Below are 23,547 nucleotides of genomic sequence, written 5' to 3'. Positions count from 1 at the left end.
GAGAATGTTCTGTAATGCCGGCTTTCTTTTAGTAAATTTCTTTAGCTTTTGTTTATCGTGGAAGGATTTTATCTCATCGTCAAATCTGAAAGTAAGTTTTGCTGGGTATAAAATTCTTGGTTGGCATCCATTTTCTTTCAGGGCTTGGTAAATGTTGTTCTAGGCCCTTCTAGCTTTTAGGGTCTGGACTAAAAAATCTGCTGATATTCTTATTGGTTTCCCCCTGAATGTAATCTGATTCTTTTCTCTCGCGGCCTTTAAAATTCTGTCTTTATTTTGAATGTTAGGTATTTTCATAATAATGTGCCTTGGTGTAGATCTGTTGTAATTTTGCATATTTGGAGTCCTATAAGCCTCTTGTACTTGGTTTTCCATTTCATTCTTGAGATTTGGGAAATTTTCTGATATTATTTCATTGAATAGATTGTTCATTCCTTTGGTTTGTTTCTCTAAGCCTTCCTCAATCCCAATTATTCTTAAATTTGGCCTCTTCATGATATCCCATAATTCTTGTAGATTCTGTTCATGATTTCTTACCATCTTCTCTGTTTGGTCAACCTTGTTTTCAAGATTAAATATTTTGTCTTCAATATCTGAGGTTCTGTCTTCCAGGTGATCTATCCTATTGGTTATGCTTTCTATGGAGTTTTTAACTTGGTTTATTGTTTCCTTCATTTCAAGGATTTCCATTTGTTTTTTTTTTCAGTATCTCTAACTCTTTATTGAAATGCTCTTTTGCTTCTGTTATTTGCTCTTTTAACTGTTGATTAGTGCGTTCATTTAATGCCTGCATTTGTTCTTTCATCTCCTCGTTTGCTTCCCTGATTGTTTTAATTATGTACATTCTGAACTCCCTTTCAGACATTTCTTCTGCTGTGCTGTCATTGGGTTTTATTGATATAATATCTAGGTTTGTTTTGGACATTTTCTTCCCTTGTTTTCTCATATTGGTCAGATGTCAATGGGACTCTGTGATATTGTAGATTTCCTCTATTGGCTTATAGTGACCCTGTAGATTTCCAGTGTATCACCTATCAGCCTTCAGTAGCCAGAAGTCTTGGATTAATTTGATAATGCAGTGCTTCCGAAGAACGCTGCCCCTAGCCCGCTACCGGTTCCAGGGAGAGAGACCTGGAGAGGTCTCTTGTTGCACAGCCCTGGTTCCAGAGGCTGGTTGTAGGTCGGAGGTCTCCACTGGCTTGGGGACCTGTGGCTGGCTCTGTGTAGACAGGCTCTCACTGGGTGGTTTGCCCCGAGAAGCTAGCCTAGAGAGGCGCTTCCTGCCAGAGGGGGGCTGGGCTGGTTGGGGAAGTCCCTGGTGCCCTGTGCTGGTCACTGAAGCAAACTGCGGGCAGGCTGGAGCTGGCAGCGGGGCGGGCCGGAGCTGGCCGGGGTGGGCCGGAGCTGGCCGCGCTGCTTCTGTGCAGAAGGGCTCTCACTGGGGGGCCTGTTCCAAGAGGTTGGAGGATCTGTCCCTGTGGGTGGAGCCCACCGCCAGACTGCACAGAGCTGCCTGGGGGAGACGCTATCTGCCTTGTCCTACTCTAATAAGCCACTGGAATCCTGGCCTGCCACCCAGCTGCGGTTCGCTGGGTGGGGGAGACTCACCCCGTGGTTCTATCTTAGTCTGAGTCTCTCAATGCCTCCCCTTCTTGAATCCTGGGTTCTGGAGCGACTGGAGATGCAGTCACCCTCTAGTCCGCCATCTTGGATTGCCCTGTGGAAAAAGCCTGCAGCTGGTGGGGGACAATGCTGCCTGGAGAGGTCTCTGGCTGCCCAGCCCTGGTCCCAGAAGCCGCTTGTGTATCGGATGTCTCCGCTGGCTTGGGGACCCATGGTTGGCTCTGCGTCAGGAGGCTCTCACTGGGCGGTCTGCCCCGGGAAGCTAGCCTAGAGAGGCGCTTCCCACCGGAGGGGGCTGGGCTGCTTGGTGGAGTCCCTGGCGCCCTGTGCTGGTCTCTGAAGCAACCTGCGGGCGGGCCGGAGCTGCTTCTGTCCCTTTATTTTATTTTATGTGGTGCTGAGGATTGAACCCAAGGTCTCACACATGCTAGGTGAGTGCTTTACCACTGAGCCACAACCCCATCCCTCATTTATTAATTTTTATGTGGGGCTGAGGATGGAACCCAGTGCCTCACAGGTGCCAGGCAAGTGCTCTACCACTGAGCCACAACTGCAGCCTTATTATCTGTCTTATTATAACTATTCTAGCAGGCATGATGTGGCATCTCACTGTGGTTTTAATTTTCATCTCCCTATTAACTAATGATGCTAGCATCTTTTTATATACTTTTTAGAGACTGGTGAATTTTTTGCCCACTTTTTTCCATTTAAAAAATTTGTTCTAATACATGACAGTAGAATTCATTTTGACACATTGTACACAAATGAAGCATAACTTCTCATTCCTCCGGCTGTAGATGGTGCTGAATCACACTAGTAGTCTAATCATACATGTATATAGGGTAATAATGTCTGTCTCATTCTACCACCCTTCCCATCCCCACTACCCCCCCACTCCCCTCACTCGCCCCTGCACAATCCAAAGTTCCTTCATTCTTCCCTACCCACCCCCCACTATGGATCAGCATCCACTTGTCAGATAAAACATTCTTGCCCACTTTTTAGCTGAGTTGTTTATTTCTTCTTGAGCTATGGAAGTTTTTTGTAAAATCTCAGTAAAATCTTTTATTTAAGTGGTGTGTTGAAAATATATTTTCTCAGTTAATAGACAATTTATTAATAGGCAGGCTTTTTTTGTTAATAGACAGTTTTTTTAAAGTTCTATATCTTTCTTTAGTATGAAATTATTTAGTTCAATGATCCTTCATACTGACTTACACAATAGAATTACTATAAAAACTTACCCCCCCACACAAAAATTTATTTTAATTTGTTACTGTGCCCTCTCCTTCAATATTATTATAAATCTCACTAAGGGATCCTGGTATATAGCCAGGACTAAAAATCACCATGTTAGAGAATGTACATAACGAGATGATAGAAGCATGGACAAGAGAGTCAAAGAGTGGGGCTGTGTAATAGTGTGCAGTCATTAGCTCAAAACCCTGGTTAGTTCTCAGATGTTAGGACCTGGTTGTTTCTCCTTTGAATACCTCCCTATGTGCCAAGGCCTCTGTCAGGCACTTTTACGTGTATTATTAGAGGAAGTGAAAAATAACTTTCCTTCTACCCATTCTAGATTAGTCACCAACTAATTGAATGTTTTTCTCCTGATAATTTGAATCAGGAAAGGAAGTTTTACCTTCCTTTCTCAATCTGGTACTACAGACTGACCAAGAGAGCTGACTTTGGTAAAAATTTTTAAGTTTCACCAGCTTTTGTAAGTTTTTTTTTTTTTTTTTTTTTGTGCCGGAAATTTTTTGTCAGTTTTTTGAGGATCTTATCTGCAGGCTCTGGAGTGAGTGAAGTGTCCCAGGTGATCATTTGCGGTCTCAGAAAGTGTAGGAGAGAGGAAAAGTTTTCCTTGGTATGTTTATGAAAGGAAACTGAGTTATAGGAGAAACTTATTGTAATACGACTTTTATGTTACAGTGAAGACCTCCATAAGAAAATGAACAAATAAAGTTAAACATTTTCAAAATAGTAGACTTATATATTAATGAAGAATGGGCAGTCGTAAAGAAATACAGAGCAAAAAGATTGTGATACAATGGTAATAACTGGAGGAAGCTTAGCAAGTCCTCTGCATCAGGTTCCTTTTTGTGCCTGTATCTTCAGAGATAATGTACTTCAGAGAAGGGTCTGGGAAGGTCAGAGAGACCTTTTCTCTTTCTGATACTTGTTTAAAGGCCTACAGTTCAAAATATCCAGTATGCCAGGTGGCATATACTGAGATAGTAAGTCCTGAAACTTATCATTATAAAATCTAATAATCCCAAGATCTCTGTGGGAGTAGATATGATTCCCTATGTAATGAATAAAGTGAGATTGAGAAAGACCAAGAAAATCAATTACAAGTATGCAGTTAATAGATGGTTGGGACAGAAAACTCGAACTCTGCATTCTTTTAAAACCCACATTCTTGCCAGGTGTCGGGGTGCACAGCTGTAATCTCAGTTGCTCAGAAGGCTGAGGCAGGAGGATCGTGAGTTCAAAGCCAGCCTCAGCAACTTAGCAACACTCTAAGGAACTGAGCAGGACTGTGTCTCTAAATAAAATATAAAAAGGGCTGGGGTTGTGGCTCAGTGGTTAAGTGCCCCTGGGTTCAATCCCCAATACCAAAACAAAACAAAAAACCAAAACAACAACAACAACAAAAATGAAACAACAACCCCCCCCAACAAACCTGCATTCTTTTTTATCTATACCTCAATTTCACAATCATAAGGCACAACTATTTCAGTCAACACTTCTTGTTTTATTCAGCTTGTCACTGTGACAAAAAGACCTAACAAGAACAATTTTAAGACAGAAAAGTTTATTTTGGAACTCACAAGTTCAGAGGTTGCGGCCCAGAGATGACAACTCCTATTCCTCAGGGTCTGAGGCAAAGTAAAACATCATGATGGAAGGGTGTGGGGAAGGGAAGTGGCTCAAGACGTTGTACCAGGAAGTAGAGAGAGAAGTTCCCCTCGCAGACAAAATATAAACCCCAAGGGCACAACCCCTTCCACCCACCTCCAGCCACATTCTACCTGTTATAGTCAGTTAATCCCTGTCAGGGAATTCATACTGTTTAGGTTAAGGCTCTCATAACCCAATCATTTCACCTCTAAACTTTCTTGCATTGTCCCCCGTGTCCCACACATGAGCTTTAGAGGATACCTCATATCTAAACCACAACACGTCTCATTGTGTGACACCATTCTTCATCAGAGTTCACTGTCCAGGTTAAGGTTTGCAAAAGAATAGGATAACCAAAGTGGAAAGAAGACTATAATTTCATGCAAAACTTCCTCAATAATTAATTCCCCAGTGCCTTTAAGATTAGAAAACAGATTTCTCACAAGAAGTCAGTAACTGTTAAAGGTGAAAAAGAAGAAATGAGCTCCAGAAATTTTTTTATGTTTAAAAATTCACCCATACTTTAGAAACTAGGTTACTAGGAGGTGGGGGCTGAGAGGGAAGATTCATTAAAAACTCTTTCTAGTCCGGAAGGGGAGGAAAAGCTTTGTTAAGTAGGAAAGAAAGAAGTAGATTCAGGGACAGACTCTTAAAAAAATTCTCCAGAGCCTCATCTGGAATTTACAGCTACTGTCTTTATAGTCACCCTACCCAGAGAGAAAATAGGGAGTTAAAATATAAAATTACTTTGAAGTCTCTCATTTGGAAAAATCCACTAAGATTTTTAAGGCTATGAAATTGGCAAGGAAAGAATAACTTCTTTTAAAATTCTCTAAATTGTTCTCCAGTACTCCTAAAATTTTCACAAAAACTTTTTAGGTTATTTGAAGCTAAAATGAAGAAAATGGTAAGACTTATTTAAAAACGTACTATCTTGGGTCTTCAAGACTAGGAAGAAATATGAATATTTGTGGGGAAAAGAGAGAAACTCCATGAACAACCTTTGAAAAACTGCAAGCAAAAAAAATAAATAAAATAAGATACTGCAAAGAGAATTTATTTTATTCTTTTTAGTTATACATTACAGTAGAATGTATTTTAACATACTATACATATATGGAGTACAACTTTCCATTCTTCTGGTTGTACCTGATGGAATTACATTGATCATATATTCATATATGAACATAGGAAAGTAATGTCCGATTCATTCTACTGTCTTCCCTATTCCCATTCTCCCTCCCTTCCCTTCATTCCCTGCAAAGAGAATATTTTTAGTAGAAAGAAAAGGTCAATTTATGTAAAAATCTCCTGAGATGTTTGAGGGTATAGAATATATCAATTCTACAGAGTAGAGGAGAGATTTTCCTCAACACTCGTAGGATCCCCGGTTGGGCCTGAAAAATCAACTAAGGAAAAAAGATTAAGGAGAAAAACATACAAATTTATCCAATTTTATGTAAAATGGGAGCCTTCATGAGGAAATGAAGAAATAAAGACCCAAATAAAGTTAAACCTGAATCTTTAAAATTTTATTTATCTATCTATCTATTTATTTATTTATTTTTAGTGTGTTTCATGAAGAATGGAGAGTTGTGGAGAAACACAATAGGGCAAAAAGTGTATAATCTAGTGGCAATTCACTGAGGGAATATCAACGATTCTTTTTCAGATTCTTCTAGGTGTCTCTGTTTTTGGAGATAAGAATCTTCCTTTTCTTTAGGTGTAAGGAGGGCACTTTCAAATGAGAGTCTAATGATCTGCTTCGAGAAAGATTAACATACTTATGTTTTATGACCCACTTCAGGAACAAGGTTCAGAGAGACCTTCCTGCTTATATGTTTTTCTCAAATTCCTTCAATTTAATATGTTCATGATGCCAAGGCATTATATTTTATACTATTTTCTGAGCCCCATCACTGACTTTTTAAGCTTGTCTACTAGAAGAGTAATCAGGCTTCGAAGTTGGTAGACACAATTTTAAATAAGTAAAGTAAAAGAAAGAATAAAGAGAAGGTCTTCATACAAGATTTCCTAAACAATTGATTTCCTAGTACCTTGAAAATTAAGATAAATATGTCAGGGTTCTCTAGAGGAACAGAACCAATATAATGAATGATTATAAAAAGGGGATTGATTAAATTAGCTTATACCACCAGAAGCTGTATAGTCTCATAATGGCCATCTGCAGGTTGGAGAGCTGGAGGAACCAGTAACTACTCAGTTCAAGAAGCTGGAGCCTCAGAATAAAAGGGATCAATGATGCAGCCCCCAGTCAGGGACCAAAAGCCTAGAAACTCTCTGGAGAGTCACTGATCAGAGTCTGCTTTGGAAAAGTGAAGGAGGGAGAGTCTGATGTCCTTAGATGATGACAGCAGTAATCAAGAAATGTCTCAAGAAGAATCAGTTTTGCATCTGCTGTTGCTTCCTTGTTTTTCCAACTTTTGTTCCATTCAAGCCTCCAAACCATTGGATGGTGCTGCCCACAGTTAGGGTGGATGTTGGCTTCAGTTTGCTGCCCCACGTGCCAATCATTCCTAGAAACACCCTCATTAAGACACTTAGAATCCTCTTAATCTTAGGCATCTCTTAATCCATTCAAGTTGACAACTTAGATTAACTATCACAGAGGGTAAAAGGGAATTACTGGAGGAAGAAAAATAAGTACTGAAGAAATTGCTTTTGCAAAATGTCAGGTCTCCAAAATGTACTGTAGTGTTTAAATTTAAATGACTGAAGGAGAGAGTTTTTTCAATGTAAAGATTTTGCAAATAAATTAATTTCACTAAAAAAAAAAAATCCATCCTAGGCTTTATGGTTAAGTAACTAGAAGGAAAGAAGAATCATTTTCTTTTGTTTAGCTAACTTGTCCAGTTGGGCAATTGATTTTCAATCATGATCTCTCATATTACACACACACATACACACACACACACACACACACATACACACCCCAAGTCTTAATTTCCAGAGATTTTGATGTTTGATTTAGGTTGTTTAGGGTACAAATCTAGTAGTACTGTTTTTAAAAATCTCTCTTTGTGATTCTTTCAAATTACTGTCATGTGTATAGTCAGGATCAAGAATCATTGATAGTACAGAATTGAAGATACATACTAAGAAACTTTTAATGAGAGGTAGAGCAAGATGGCAACTGAGTTAGATCCTCTGGTGATTATTTCTTCACAGGCACATGAATTTGAGTTTGTATTTCCACTTGTTACTAGATGACAGCAGAGTACACTGGCCAGATTCCAACATGGGATTAAACCAGTATAATCATGTGCAGCTGCAGAGTTGATTGGCTCTCCTAACATGCCATGTTGGCTGCAAATAAAGTTGTCACCAAAGAGGGTTTGGGAAATCTCTCCAGGGTCACATCAAGTTGTCACAACCATTTGAAACATGACTTGTTTTGTCATGTAGCTCCATCTGGCTTTGTTGAACAGACAATAACAGCTGAAAAGGTTGTTACTATGTCAGGTTTTACCTGGCAACAAGAAAAAGACTAGAATATGGTAACTGTGCAATCAGCAAACTTTCCGAAAGAGAATAATGTTCATTTTGTCATTTCTTCTTGAAAATAAGATTCTGCCCTAATAAAATCTCCTTGAGAACAAATATCTGAAGATATGGAATCCCTATTAATTATCAGCTAAGGATAGTTATTCTGTTCAGGAGAGAAGGAAATCTACTTAAGAAACAAAACATGGGTTTCATCAATTGTAAAACAAAAGATTTTACTATATACTTTTTAAAGAAATTTACTACAGAAATAAATTTTGTTATTTCTCCCCTGCATTATTTTTTTGGGGGGGGTACCAGGGATTGACCTCAGGGGTACTTGATCACTGAGCCATATCCCCAGTTCTATTTTGTATTTTATTTAGAAACAGAGTCTCACTGAGTTGCTTAGTGTCTCACTTTTGCTGAGGCTGGCTTTGAACTTGTGATCCTCGTGTCTCAGCTTCCCAAGCTACTGGGATTACAGATGTGTGCCACTGTGCCTGGTTCACTCCTGCATTATTTCTATAAAATATATGATAATTAAAATTAAACATATGCACAAGTATGTAATGTGTTATAAGAATTTAAAGGTTTAGAATCTGAAATAATCAATAAAAACAAAACAAAACAAAACAACAACAACAACAAAAAACCACCAGGAACTAATAAGTGATTATAGCATGCTCGCAGGATACAAGAATAATTTAAAAAGACAATAGCTTTTCAGCAGTTCACAAGTAGCACTTCACATTTAAAACATAATACCATTACATTAGCCCCCACAAAAATGAATTAAGTATAAATCTAACAAAATGTGTATAATATCTATGTGTGAAAAATTACAAAACTCTAATGAAATCAAAGAAGTAAATAAATGTAGAGATAGACCATATCATGAATGCAAGATAAAACTGTCAAAATGTCAGTTCTTCCCTATGTGCTATATGGATTCAATGACATGCCAATTAAAATCTCAGTAAGTTAATTTTTATATATCGGCAAGTTGATAGTAAAAATTATATGTAGAGACAAAAGAACAAGAATAATCAACACAATATTGAAGAAAAAGAACAAAGTTGAAGAACTGACAATACTCAACTTCAAGACATACAATAAAACTACAGTAATCAAGACAGACTTGGTGGGCTGGGGAGATAGCTCAGTTGGTAGAGTGCTTACCTTGCAAACACAAGGCCCTGGGTTCAATCCCCAGAACCCCCCCCCCCAAAAAAAAGATAGATTTGGTGAATAAATGGATGAATAGACCAATGGAACAGAATAGAAAATCAAGAAATAAACCCCCATGAATATGGTCAACTTGTGTTTAACTAAAGAGCAAAGTCAATAAATGGAGAGGAAAATCTTTTCAACAAATCCTGCTGGAACACTGGACATTTACATGCAAAAACATGAATCCAGACCTTACACTTATCACAAAAATTAACTCAAAATGAATCATTGACACAAATGTAAAACACAAAACAATAAAATTCTTAGAAGATAACAGGATAAAATATAGATTACCTTGGATTTGGAGAAGTCTTTTTAGATGCAACACCAAAGGCACAATCACTGGAAGAGTGACTGTGTAAAGGAAAGTTGGACTTCATTAAAATTAAAAATTTCTGGTCTGCAAAACACACTGTCTAGAGAATATAAAGACAAACCATAGGTTGAGAGAACTTGCAAAATGTGTGTGTGTGTGTGTGTGTATATATATAGAGAGAGAGAATATACAAAGAACTCTTAAAATTCAACAATAAAAACACAGGTTTGGTAGCTGAATCTCAGTGATAGAACATTTACCTAGCATGCATAAGGCCTTGGGTCAATCCTCTGCAGAAAACAAAACAAAACCACGATCAACCCATTTAATAAATGGCTCAAAGACCTTAATAGACACTGCATCAAAGACAAGTAGGTGACAAATAAGCATTTGAAAATGTGTTCCACATTGTATATCGCAAGGGCAATGCAAAGTAAAACAAAATGAGGTATCACCATATCCTGTCAGAATGCCCCCAATCTAGAATACTAACACTTTGGAAAAGACAAAACAATGAAGACAATAAAAAGGTCAGTGGTTGCTAGGGATTAAGGGAGAGGGAGATGAAGCAGAGAGGATTTTTAGGCACTGTATCTAGCAATACTATAATGGTAGATACGTATCATAATACATTTGTGCAACTGCATAGAATTCACAACATCAAGAGTTAATCCCAATATAAATTGTACCTTTTGGACAATATTGATATGTCAGTATAGGTTCTTCATCAATTATAACAAATGTGCTGGTAGAGGATGCTGATTATAGGCAGGCTATGCATACATATAAGGTCAGGGAAAATCTTTAAATTCCTGCTCACTTTTGCTATGAACCAAAAACAGCTTAAAATAAATAAAATCTATTTTTTAAAATTTATTTTTATTGTAAACAAATGGGATACATGTTGTTTCTGTTTGTACATGGAGTAACAGCATGCCATTTGCATATTCATAAATTTACATAGAGTAATGATGTTTGATTCATTCCATTATTTTTTTCCTTCCCCCCCACCCCTCCCACCTCTCTTTTCCCTCTATACAGTCCTTCCTTCCTCCATTCTTGTCCCCCTCCAACCCCCCATTAAGTGTCATCATCCACTTATCAGTGAGATCATTGCTCTTTTGGATTTTTGAGATTGGCTTCTCTCACTTAACATGATATTCTCCAATTTCATCCATTTGCCTGCAAATGCCATAATTTTATTATTCTTTATAGCTGAGTAATATTCCATTGTATATATATGCCACAGTTTCTTTATCCATTCATCAATTGAAGAGCATCTAGGTTGGTTCCATAGTCTGGCTATTGTGAATTGAGCCGCTATGAACATTGATGTGGCTGTATCTCTGTAGTGTGCTGATTTTAAGTCCTTTGGGTATAGGCCAAGGAGTGGGATAGCTGGGTCAAATGGTAGGTCCATTCCAAGTTTTCTAAGTAATCTCCACACTGCTTTCCAGAGTAGCTGCAGAAATTTGCAGTCCCACCAGCAATGTATGAGTGTACCTTTTTCCCCATATCCTCTCCAACACCTATTGTTGCTTGTGTTCTTGATAATTGCCATTCTAATTGGGGTGAGATGGAACCTTAGTGTAGTTTTGATTTGCATTTCTCTTATTACTAAAGATGTTGAACATTTTTTCATGTATCTATTGATTGCTTGTACATCTTCTTCTGTGAAGTGTCTTCATTTCCGTAGCCCATTTGTTGATTGGGTTATTTGTATTCTTGGTGTACAGTTTTTTGAGTTCTTTATAGATTCTGGAAATTAGTGCTCTATCTGAAGTATGAGAGGCAAAGATATTCTCCCACTCTGTAGGCTCTCTCTTCACATTGCTGATAGTTTTCTTTGCTGAGAGAAACCTATTTAGTTTGAATCTATCCCAGTTATTGATTCTTGCTTTTATTTCTTGTGCTATGGGAGTCCTGTTAAGGAAGTCTGATCCTAAGCCAACAAGGTGAAGATTTGGACCTACTTTTTCTTCTATAAGATGCAGGATCTCTGGTCTGATTTCAAGGTCCTTGATCCATTGTGAGTTGAGTTTTGTGCAGGGTGAGAGAATAGGGGTTTAGTTTCATTCTGTTGCATATGGATTTCCAATTCTCCCAGCACCATTTGTTGAAGAGGCTATCTTTTCTCCATTGCATATTTTTGGCCCCTTTGTCTAGTATTAGAAAATTGTATTTATTTGGGTTTGGGTCCATGTCTTCTATTCTGTACCATTGATCTACCTGTCTATTTTGGTGCCAATACCATGCTGTTTTTGTTACTATTGCTTTGTAGTATAGTTGAAGATCTGGTATTACGATACCCTCTGTTTCATTCTTCCTGCTAAGGATTGCTTTAGCTATTCTGGATTTCTTATTCTTCCAGATGAATTTCATGATTGCTTGCTCTATTTCTGTGAGGTACGTCATTGGGATTTTAATTGGAATTGCATTGAATCTGTATAGCACTTTTGGTAGTATGGCCATTTTGACAATATTAATTCTGCCTATCCAAGAACATGGGAGATCTTTCCATCTTCTAAGGTCTTCCTTAATTTCTTTCTTCAGTGTTTTGTAGTTTTCATTGTAGATATCTTTTACCTCTTTGGTTAGATTGATACCCAAGTATTTTATTTTTTTTGAGGCTATTGCAAATGGAGTTGTTTTCCTCATTTCCCTTTCAGCTGTTTCATCGCTTGCGTATAAAAATGCTGGAGATTTATGCATGTTGATTTTATAGCCTGCTATTTTGCTGAATTCATTGATGAGGTCTAGAAGTTTTCTGGAGGAGGTTTTTGGATCCTCTAAATATAGAATCATGTCATCCACAAAGAGTGACAGCTTAAGTTCCTCTTTTCCTATTCGTATCCCTTTAATTTCTTTAGTCTGCCTAATTGCTCTGGCTAGAGTTTCGAGGACAATGTTGAATAGAAGTGGTGAAAGAGGACATCCCTGTCTTGTTCCTGTTTTTAAAGGGAATGGTTTCAGTTTTTCTCCATTAAGAATGATGTTGGCCATGAGCTTAGCATAAATAGCCTTTACAATGTTCAGGTATGTTCCTACTATCCCTATTTTTTCTAGTGTTTTCAGCATGAAGGGGTGTTGTATATTGTCAAATGCTTTTTCTGCGTCAATTGAAATAACCATATGATTCTTATCCTTAAGTCTATTGACATGATGGATTACGTTTATTGATTTATGGATGTTAAACCATCCTTGCATTCCAGGAATGAACCCCAATTGATTGTGGTGCACAATTTTCTTAATATGTTTTTGGATACGGTTTGCCAATATTTTGTTAAGGATCTTAGCATCTATATTCATCAAGGATATTGGTCTAAAATTTTGTTTCCTTGATGTGTCTTTTCCTGGTTTGGGTATGAGGGTGATATTAGCTTCATAGAATGAGTTCGGTAGGGTACCCTCCTTTTCTATTTCCTGGAATACTTTGAGAAGTATTGGAATGAGTTCTTCTTTGAAGGTCTTGTAGAACTCGGCTGAGAATCTGTCTGGTCCTGGGCTTTTCTTGGATGGTAGATTTTTTAATGGCTTCTTCTATTTCATTGCTTGATATTGATCTGTTTAAATCGTGTATGTCCTCCTGGTTCAGTTTGGGAGGAGCATGTATCTCTAGAAATTTGCCAATGTCTTCGGTACTTTCTATTTTGTTGGAATACAGATTTTCAAAGTAGCTTCTCATTATGTTCTGTATCTCAGTGGTGTCTGAGATACAGAACATACATTTGCATCATTGTATTTTAGTAATTTGAGTCTTCTCTCTCCTTCTCTTTGTTAGTGTGGCTAAGGGTTTATCTATTTTGTTTACTTTCTCAAAGAACCAACTTTTTGTTATGTCAATTTTTTGAATAGTTTCTTTTGTTTCAATTTCATTGATTTCAGCTCTGATTTTAATTATTTCCTGTCTTCTACTACTTTTGCTGTTATTCTGTTCTTCTTTTTCTATGGCTTTGAGCTGTAATGTTAGGTCATTTAATTGTTGACTTTTCATTCTTTGCTGGAATGTGCTCCATGCAATGAATTTTCCTCTTAGTACCGCTTTCATAGTGTCCCAGAGATTTTGATATGTTGTATCATCATTCTCACTGACCTCTAAGAATTTTTTAATCTCCTCCCTGATGTTTTTTGTTATCCATGTTTCATTCAATAGCATATTATTTAGTCTCCAAGTGTTGGAGTAATTTACTTTTTTTACTTTGTCATTGATTTCTACTCTCAGTCCATTATGATCTGATAGAACACAAGGCAGTATCTCTATTTTTTTGCATTTCCTAAGGGCTGCTTTGTGGCATAACATATGGTCTATTTTCAAGAAGGTTCCATGTGCTGCTGAGAAGAAAGTGTATCTGCTCACTGATGGATGGAATATTCTATATATGTCTATTAAGTCTAGGTTCTTGATTGTGTTATTGAGTTCTATGGTTTCTTTGGTTGGATTTTGTTTGGAAGATCTATCTAGTGGTGACAGCAGTGTGTTAAAGTAACCCAGAATTATTGTGTTGTGGTTTATGTGATTCTTGAAATTGAGAAGGATATGTTTGATGTACAGGGATGCACCATTGTTTGGGGCATAAATATTTACTATCATTATGTCTTCCTGATTTATGGTTCCCTTAAGCAGTATGAAATGTCCTTCTTTATCCCTTCTGACTAACTTTGGCTTGAAGTCCACTTTATCTGATATAAAGATGGAAACCCCCACTTTTTTACTGGGTCCATGTGCGTGGTAGGTTTTTTCCCATCCTTTCACCTTTAGTCTGTGGATGTCTTTTTCTATGAGATGAGTCTCTTGCAGGCAGCATATTGCTGGGTCTTTGTTTTTAATCCATTCTGCCAGTCTATGTCTTTTGATTGATGAGTTTAGGCCATTAACGTTCAGGGTTATTATTGAGAAATGATTTGTATTCCCAGTCATTTGGCTTATTTTTGGTTTTTAAGTTGGCTTGGTTTCTCCTTTGAGTGGTTTTTCTCTAAGGTAGTTCCTCCCTTTGCTGACCTACATTGTTGTTTTTCATTTCCTCCTCATGGAATATTTTGTTGAGAACATTCTGTAGCGCAGGCTTTCTATTTGTAAATTCTTTTAACTTTTGTTTATCATGGAAGAATTTTATTTCATCTTCAAATCTGAAGGTTAGTTTTGCTGGGTATAGGATTTTTGGTTGGCAACCATGTTCTTTCAGAGCTTGAAATATGTTGGTCCAAGCCCTTCTAACTTTTAGAGTATGGGTTGAGAAGTCTGCTGCTATCCGTATTGGTCTCCCCCTAAATGTAATCTGATGCTTTTCTCTCATGGCCTTCAAAATCCTATCTTTATTTTGAATGTTAGGCATTTTCATTATAATGTGCCTTGGTGTGGATCTGTTGTGATTCTGTGCATTTGGTGTTCCGTAAGCCTCTTGTATTTGATTTTCCATTTCATTCTTCAGGTTTGGGAAATTTTCTGACATTATTTCATTGAATTGGTTGTTCATTCCTTTGGTTTGTATCTCTGTGCCTTCCTCAATCCCAGTAATTCTTAAATTTGGTCTTTTCATGATGTCCCATAGTTCTTGGAGATTCTGTGCATGATTTCTTACCATCTTCTCTGCTTGGTCCACTTTATTTTCAAGGTTAAATATTTTGTCTTCATTGTCTGAGGTTCTGTCTTCCAAGTGGTCTAGTCTGTTGGTGATGCTTTCCATTGAGTTTTTTATTTGGTTTATTGTCTCCTTCATTTCAAGGATTTCCGTTTGTTGTTTTTTTGAGAATCTCTATCTCTTTGTTGAAATGATCTTTTGCTTCCTGCAGTTGCTCTGTCAGCTTATTGGTATTATCATTCATTGCCTGCATTTGCTCTCTTATCTCATCCTTTGCTTCGTGAATCATCTTAATCATGTATAATCTGAAGTCCTTTTCTGACATTTCTTCTAACATACTGTCATTGGATTCTATTATTATAGAATCTATATTTGTTTGGATCTTTTTCTTCCCTTGTTTTTTCATGTTGTTCATGTATCTTCCCCTCTAGCGCTGCAGATCTGGGGTATTGCAGATTTCCCCCTATAGGCTTATAGTGGCCCTATAGGTTTCCAAAACCCTTTCTTTAAGGGGAGATCAATATTAGCAGTGCCCAAATCAGATACTATGCAATCCTAGACCAAATAGCCCCTATGGGGACAATAACATCATGTAAATAAGGGAGAAAGTGACTCTGAGGGAACAGGTAAACAGAAGGAAAAGAAAGCAAGAAATGTAAAGAAATAAAAACTTAAATTTTTTTTAAAAAAGGATAAAAAAGAAAATCTACTGTACAACAGTCATATACTAATGAAACCTCCCAGTGTTCAGTAGCCTGATGTATGAGAGGTACCTGACAATGAGCTTCAAGCCTCCAGAAGGCATCTCAGGATGGGATTTGCCCCACCCAAAGATCGGAGCTACGGCTTCCAGGATTATCCAAGATGGCCGCTCTGGCTTCCAAATGTGTTGGCAAATGGGGAGCTGCAGCTCAGGGGTGGACGTGGTCAGCTGGAGGTACTGGAGACAGGATGCAGTTGGTCCGGCAGTGGTCCTGGAAGTCGGGTGTGTTTGGTATGGTTGTGGGATCCAGGAGGCCAGGTGCAATCAGTTGGTCTGGGGTCCCAGTGATAGGGCACAGTCAGTTAGTCTGGGGGTCCTGGCGGCAGGGAGCAATCAGTTGATGTGAGGGCCCCAGAGGCAGGGAGTGATTGGTCGGGCTGAGGGATCCTGGAGACAGGACTCAGTCAGTCCAGCCAGGGGTCCTACAGGGCCTGGCTGTTGTCTCAAAATGGCGGCAGCCACGTGTAATCAAACCTGCAGGTACTGTAACAGTGAACTTCCAGGCAGCAGCAGGCAGCTGGTTCTCCACTGGCGGTCTGTGGTCAGTCTGCTGGCAGCTGTTGGACGATCGGGAGGTGAACCTCGAGCGTTGGGTGATGGATAGGGGTAAGGCAGGCGATGGACAGGCGAGTGGCAGGCAAATGGCGGATGATAGATGCCTGACAGTGAGCAATCTGCTCTCAAAAGAGGCCTCAATATGGTGGCAGATTGTAGGTGATCACAGCAGACAAATGGGGTAAAGAGCAGGGGATCGATAAGCAGCAAAAACTGCCTCACTGAGAAACAGATATCCTCTGCTTGAATCCGGCATTGCGGAGCAACAAGGAATGCAGCCTCCCTCTAGAACACCATCTTGGATCCCTCAATAAAATCTATTTTTGAAAAACTCTCTAAAGGGAAAAATAATTTGTTCATCCAATAAGCTGTAGAAAAATCTGCATAGATAGAAATGCATAAAATTAAATTTGGTCACTTTATTAATTTTAGTCTCTCCATCTTCTCCCTGTCAGCCATTTTTCTATACTTCTCTCTTTTCCAGCTTGAGTTCAGTGGTTTATCACTTGAATAATACCTTTACTAATTCTCTAAATGCTTTTGCCCTTTCATATCTTTGTCCATTGTCTGGCAAAACCTTTATACTAGATAAAACAAATGGTGTACTTGTTCACATGTGCACTAGTCCAGCCAAGCACTGACAAAAGTTATACAACAGAGAAGACTGGCTCCACCGCAAATTCATGATCGTGGACCTCAGTTCTGCTGTATTCACCTGGGCAATTTACTATCTTGTCTCTACGAGGCTATTTCCTCTAACTTCCACACCTCCCTAATCTCTTCTCTATATCCCTACCAATGCTGCACACTCCCAAACTTCCCCCTTTGCTTAGCAATTACCTCATTTGTGGTGGGCGAAACCGGGGCCCAGGGTTATGCCACGTGCATCTAAAGATGGTGACTGGCAGAGAGCAAAAGGCGTCCTGATTATGCCTGGAGAACGGGCAGGAAGCATTTACAATTGGCTGCATGATAATCAGTTCAGCCGCCTAGTGCATGGACAGATATACTTTACATGTATGCTTGAGTGAGTGATCGCTTGACCTTTAACAGGATTGGATGGACATATCTGGTTACAATTGCTTATGAATGAGACTGCTTATATATTGAGGGTGTTATTTGAATAAAGTGGAACCTGCTTCATGAACCTCTGAAGTGTACGTGTCTTTTGTCCCGCTGGTCAGGCCGTAAGAGTGAGAAGCGGCTGCGGAGCTGCTTGCAGCAAGCTGGGCAAAGAAGCCGTGGTTGTCCGTACTCATTCCCTACCATAGGAAATAGACAATTAAAGACACTCCCTCATCTTCCCCAATTTCAGATACACAAACTTACCTGCACAGTATTCATCTCTCTTTCGGCTCCTCCTATTGCACTTGCACAGATCTTTGATGCCTAGGAATCCTCTGTGCACTTAAATTAATCATGTAATAATCATTATAATTAATGTGAATCATGTGTTATCATTTTTTAAAACATTTTTTAAATGATGAAAGTAATCTCTTTTATTCTGTTTGCACTCTTTAGTGGTCTGTTCCTTTTAGCTTCTTATATTCCCTCAGGTCTGATTCCCTTAACCGAAAATTTTTATCTAAGAAAGGAAGGAAAACTCATGCTCTTACTTATGTCACTCAGGATTAGTTAGGAGTGATTTTGTGTAAAACAATAAAACAATCTGGGTTCAACCACTCCGCATTGATCTCATCCCCATCCCCAACCTAGGCCTACCATCTGGGGAACAGATGCTTCCTTCTTCTATTGTAACTGCCTAATCCATGGATATTGAGGCGGGGGTTGGGATAGAGCAGTGATGAAGTAAAAAGGTAGTGAAAGTGGTGTTAGGGTTTGGATACAAGGTGTTCTCCCAAAGCAGAAATGTTTGCAGTTGAAATGAATGGATTGTGAGAGCTGTAATCAATTCATCCTAGTTTGAATGAAATGACTGGATGTAACTGTAGGCAAGTGGGGCCTGGCTGGAGGAGGTGGGTCACTGGGGTCATGCCTTGAAATTTTCCCTATGTCCCCTAATCTCCTCCCCATCTCTCTCTCTCTCTCTCTCTCTCTCTCTCTCTCTCTCTCTCTCTCTCTCTCTCTGTCTCTTCTCCCTTCTCTTTCTCTCTCTCTCTCTCCCCCTCTTCTGAGGTGCCATGAATGTAGCAGCATTCCTCCACTGAACCCTTCCACCATGATGTTTTGCTTCATCTTGGGCCCAGAGTAATGGAATCCATCCGCCACAGACTGAAATTCTTATCCTGTGAGCCAAAATAAGCTTTTACTCCTCTAAGTTGTCCTTGTTAGGCATTTTGGTCATAGTAATGGAAAGCTAACTAACACAAGTGGAAAATAAAGGCTTTACTGATCATTATCAGCTCTAGCACATAGTCATGGTCTAGACTATTACTAGTCAATGTTACCTAATACCCCCAGCAGAAGCTTGGATAGGGTTGCTACATAAGACATTGCTATAGCTAATGGGCTTGTCTAGGAAATGGCGTGAGGAAGGAACTAAAGAAGTCTTCTCCCAGCCCACACTTGTTTCTGGTTTCTGGCTTTCATCTATTGACCTAAACATCCCTTTTCCTACCCTTTTCCCTCTCTTCCATACACATTACATGTACTCCAAAGATGTCTTGCCTCCCATAATTTGGGGGTTGGCATTGGCACACAGCAACTGCCCTCTAGCTTCAACACCATGTCCATGGTTGCTTGTGGGGGACATCATATCTCATGCTAATTAGACATAAACTGGTTATGCTACTTTCTAATATGTCTTATATTTCAGTTCAGAATAGCTTGTGAACATTTATCTCTATTATTAAATATAACTGTATCATAGTTGGGGTATAGGTAGTTTGTTAGGAGGTGATCCTAAGAAGCATAAGCAAGGAGGTGGTAAAAGTGAGATAGCAGGGGCAGAAAGTCAATAAAGAGGACATAAAGAGACTGTGGTTACTGTGGGCCATGGGGATTCAAGCCTCCTAAGGGCCTTCTGAGAGAACACACAGAAAACACCTCTGAACATTAGCATAGGGAGAAGAGGATGGAGCATTTATTTGTTTACTGTTTGTGCCTCAGGGACCTTCATGCCCCAACACTGTAGGTTATACTAGCTGGCAAGGACTAAGTGCATTTAATGCCAAAAGGAGATCACAGGCAAAAAAGTGAGAAGAGGCCTTGGAGGTAGGAACCTTAACATGCTGAAACACTCTACCTTAGGTGCAAGCAAACTTATTGGGTTAAGGGGAGATGGGACAAGGGATCAACAATGTCAGCTCTATCTGGGTCAATGAAGTAGTGGAGAATAATTTAGGGAAAGGGGAATAATTAGACCTCTCATAATTAAGAATAAAAAATACTGCTTGCCCTTTGGATTATTCTCTGTGATGAAAAGTTAGATATGGTTTTAATATCATGAGGAGATCAAAACCATAAACCAGTCCTGCCCCAGTACTTCTTGGCCTAACAGAAATTCTGGAATATAAGGCTGTGGTTGTGGCTCAGTAGTAGAGTGCTTGCCTAGCAGGAATGAGGCACTGGATTCTATCCTTAGCACCACATAAAAATAAATAAATCAAATAAAGGTATTATGTCTATCTACAATGAAAAATAATAATAAAAAAGAAATTCTGGGATATAGCTGTATATGAAACATGGAAAGCACCAAAAGCTTCTCTACAGGAGAACAAGGATAAGACAGACTTGACTGGGTCAGCACTGAGGGAATGGATCATTCCCTTCCAAAGGACAATGAGTCTGGGGCAGGGATATGTGTCAAAATTAATGAATTATATGAACTTGAAAATAATGCTTTTATTTTTAAATAATTCTAGGCTTATATAAGAGTTGCAAAAAATAGTACATAAAATTTGCATATATCTTTCATCTAGCTTGCCTCAGTGTTAACATCTTATATCATCATAATTATCAAAAGGAAATTAACAATGAAACAATCTAGACTAAATTACAAAATTGTTTAAATTTTGTCAGTTTCTTCATTAGTGTTTTTTCTCTTCTAGGATGCACATTGCATTTAGTTGTATTTTCTTCATCTCTTCTAACTTGGCATTTCCTCAGTCTTCCTTTGTCCTTCATGACCTTGAACATATTTGAAGAGTTCTTATAGACTAGTTAATTTTTAGACTTTCCTAAGTTTAGATTTGTTCAGTATTTCATTATGCACAATTAGATTTGAATTTGCATTTTTGGCAAAACCCACAGAAATGAACTATTGCTTTAGTGCATTGTATCATGATGTACATGATATATTGGTAATGACATTAATTTTGGTCACTTGATTAAAATGGTGTCTGCAGAGTGTGTTTAATGTAAATTTTGTACTTTTGTCTTTTCAATTACTAAATATCTTAAAGTATATTTCTCGTTATATTTTCTCTATTCATTTTAGCATCCATTGATTTTTTTTACTTGTCACATTTTTACTGTTTTGTGTGCCTAAAGGAATGATTTTCAAAAAACTGTTAGATTGCCCTTATGATGGGAATGAGTAAGTCATGGTACAGTTCTATTTTGACATAGCCACAGAAGCTGGTGTATCCTTCTTCTGATCTTTTGTGAATTGTAATAGCCTGAAGAATTCATGGATAGATCTGTAAGAGGACAGAGATTCGAAAGGGAGCTACTAAACTTCCTGCTAATAAAGTAGTTAGTGAAAGGAATAATTAAACAAATAAGATATTAACCATGTTTATACACGATTTTGTGGAGCAGTTTATTCCAGTTGTACCAAGTTTTATCTGGAATTCAATGATTATTTAAAACTGTAGATTCAGATACTTTAATTTCATAAAAGTTTTGTTTGTTTTTATTTCATAGGGTCTATCCTTCTATTTATGCCATCATTTATATTTTGGCCTTCTGTCATCCTTCTATTATCTTTTTTCTAAGTTATCTTCATGTCTTTGTCATTTTCCTCTGTATTTTCCAAAGCATTCAATAATGGCTTCTTTTAACTTTATTATTATTATTATTATTTTATTTCTTTGGGTACTACTTGAGTCTTCACTTGGATCTCAAAGTGGACTATATGTTGATTTGTATTCTCTGCCCAATTATGCAGCTACATGTGATGGGCAGGAAGAAAGCTATGTAGATGTTCAACTGCATTTAGGGAATTTTTTTTTTAGTTGTTGATGGGCCTTTAATTAATTATGCTGAGAATCAAACTCCATGCCTCACACATGCCAGGCAAGCACTATACCCCTGAGCCACAACTCCAGCCCTGGGAAATTCATCTCTGGTCTCTCTCCTCATAATTCTGCTGAAATTCCTATATCGTAATCTAACTAAATTGAGTCCGTGATGGTTCCTAAACAGTTGTGAGGATGTATTTAACCACGGTGTGTTTTGTTTTTCTTTTCAGGATGAATGAGCCGCACATTTTTGTTGTGCATGTGCATGTGAATATCTGCACCTATATTCCTGCACTTATCTGCCTTTATTTGCCACTATCACTAAACAACAATAACATGGTGGTCCAGGAATTGTGCCCTTCCATCCTACACTTTGTGGTGGTTCAGGAATACCTCCACTGTATCTCCTTCCTTCTCCTTCCTGCTTTGGAATGTTGACTAAAAGGGCTCTGGAATATACTGTATTTCTCATATCTCATAGTCTCTCTCTTTCTCTCTCAACAGGGTCTCACTGTGTTGCCCATGCTGGCCTCAGACTCCTGATGTCAAGTGATTCTGCTCTTCAGCCTCCAGAGTAGCTGGGACTACAGGCTGCCGTGCATGGCTCACCATCTCTTTTTCCTAGTATTCTTCTGTCATCAATTCTAAAACTTCCAAACAGGATAACACCAAAGAAATTTTTTTGCAATGTTTTGCCATATGACCTTGACCTTTCCAAAAAGAAAGTTCTCTTTTGATTCCTGATATTTATCTTTATTTAGGTCTAAATTGAATTATTCTTTATTGAGATCTTGTGAAATCTGTAGATAAAGCAATTATGTTCCCTTTGTTCAGTGTTGATAATATTGTCTTAATACTTTGTCTTCTTTGTTGTTGGATTTAAAAAAATGATTTAGGGGAAGAATCTTCTGCAAAATCCACATATTTTCAGAATTAATTAATATGCTTTCATTTTTTAGTGTCAAAAGGAGGTTTTATCTCTCCTACCTATTAAATAAGATAAATATAATTGCCATATTTTTGACTTTTGAAATAAATATTCTCTAATTTTCATTGCAGAGAACATCGCTCATTACTTTTGTAATCTTCTACAAGTTTCATATAAAAACAACTTTTGGAGCTTGTAAAATGTGAAGTATGTACCAGAAATTTTCAGTTTTTAAACAAAAGCCTTAAAACATAAATAGAATAATTCCAAGGGCATAGTTATATGTGATAAACTTATTGATCACCAGATGTCACTCTTGCTTCATGCTATAAAAAGGCAACTTTCAACCAGAAAATGGGAAAGAGATAAAGCAATGTTGGTTTTCAAGTGGTGAAACATTTTTATCAGCAGGGAAGATTTATATCCTGTAATTAAGCAATAAGACATAAAAAGGAATTCATTTTGATAGCAGAAAGGCAAAAACGTTGATTGGCTTTAATTACTAAAAGAACAGGTAATTGTTTAAAATATGAGTCACCAAGAATGGAGGAAGTATTGCATGTGGCTTAATTTGTTGTTAATAACATACTAGTTTCCTTAAATCATATTCACAGAGTTTTAAGTTGAAAGTAAATAAATGCCAACTGGAAATTGTTATAAATGTCTTTAAAATTTCCTACATGAGTGCCAATTTTTTTGAAGGTTAATTTTTTCAGTGGTATGTAAGGCAATTAGATTGTATAAATACTATATAAAAGTTATCTTAAGGATCTGTACTTGAAAATATTTAATGTCAATATGTTGATTTGCATTTTAATTCTAATTCCTAATACTTATTTGGTACTTATTAGATATTATGCAGTGTTTAAAGCACTTTTTGAACTCATGTAATTCTGTCAATAAAACTAAGAGGTGGATACTCTTCATTTCTATTTTAGAGTTGAACACACTGAATTTCAGAAGAATCAAACTATTTCAAATTCTGATTTTCAACCCCA

At 37.9% G+C, this 23,547-nt stretch overlaps 1 long non-coding RNA gene across 1 annotated transcript in view; it reads left to right on the top strand.

Annotated features, from left to right (window-relative positions):
* LOC306663164 overlaps positions 1-23,323 on the top strand; it is a 46,544-nt gene extending 23,221 nt beyond the window's left edge. The window contains exon 4 of the long non-coding RNA XR_013764384.1: positions 22,126-23,323. This is a non-coding gene — a long non-coding RNA (uncharacterized lncRNA). The remainder of the gene's footprint in view (positions 1-22,125) is intronic.
* The last annotated feature ends 224 nt before the right edge of the window (positions 23,324-23,547 follow it).

The sequence above is a fragment of the Sciurus vulgaris genome (genome assembly GCF_902686455.1).
Source record: "Sciurus vulgaris genome assembly, chromosome: 6".
NCBI lineage: Eukaryota > Metazoa > Chordata > Mammalia > Rodentia > Sciuridae > Sciurus > Sciurus vulgaris.
The sequence above is the reverse complement of the archived record's forward strand: the minus strand, read 5'-3'. Positions and strand labels throughout refer to the sequence as shown.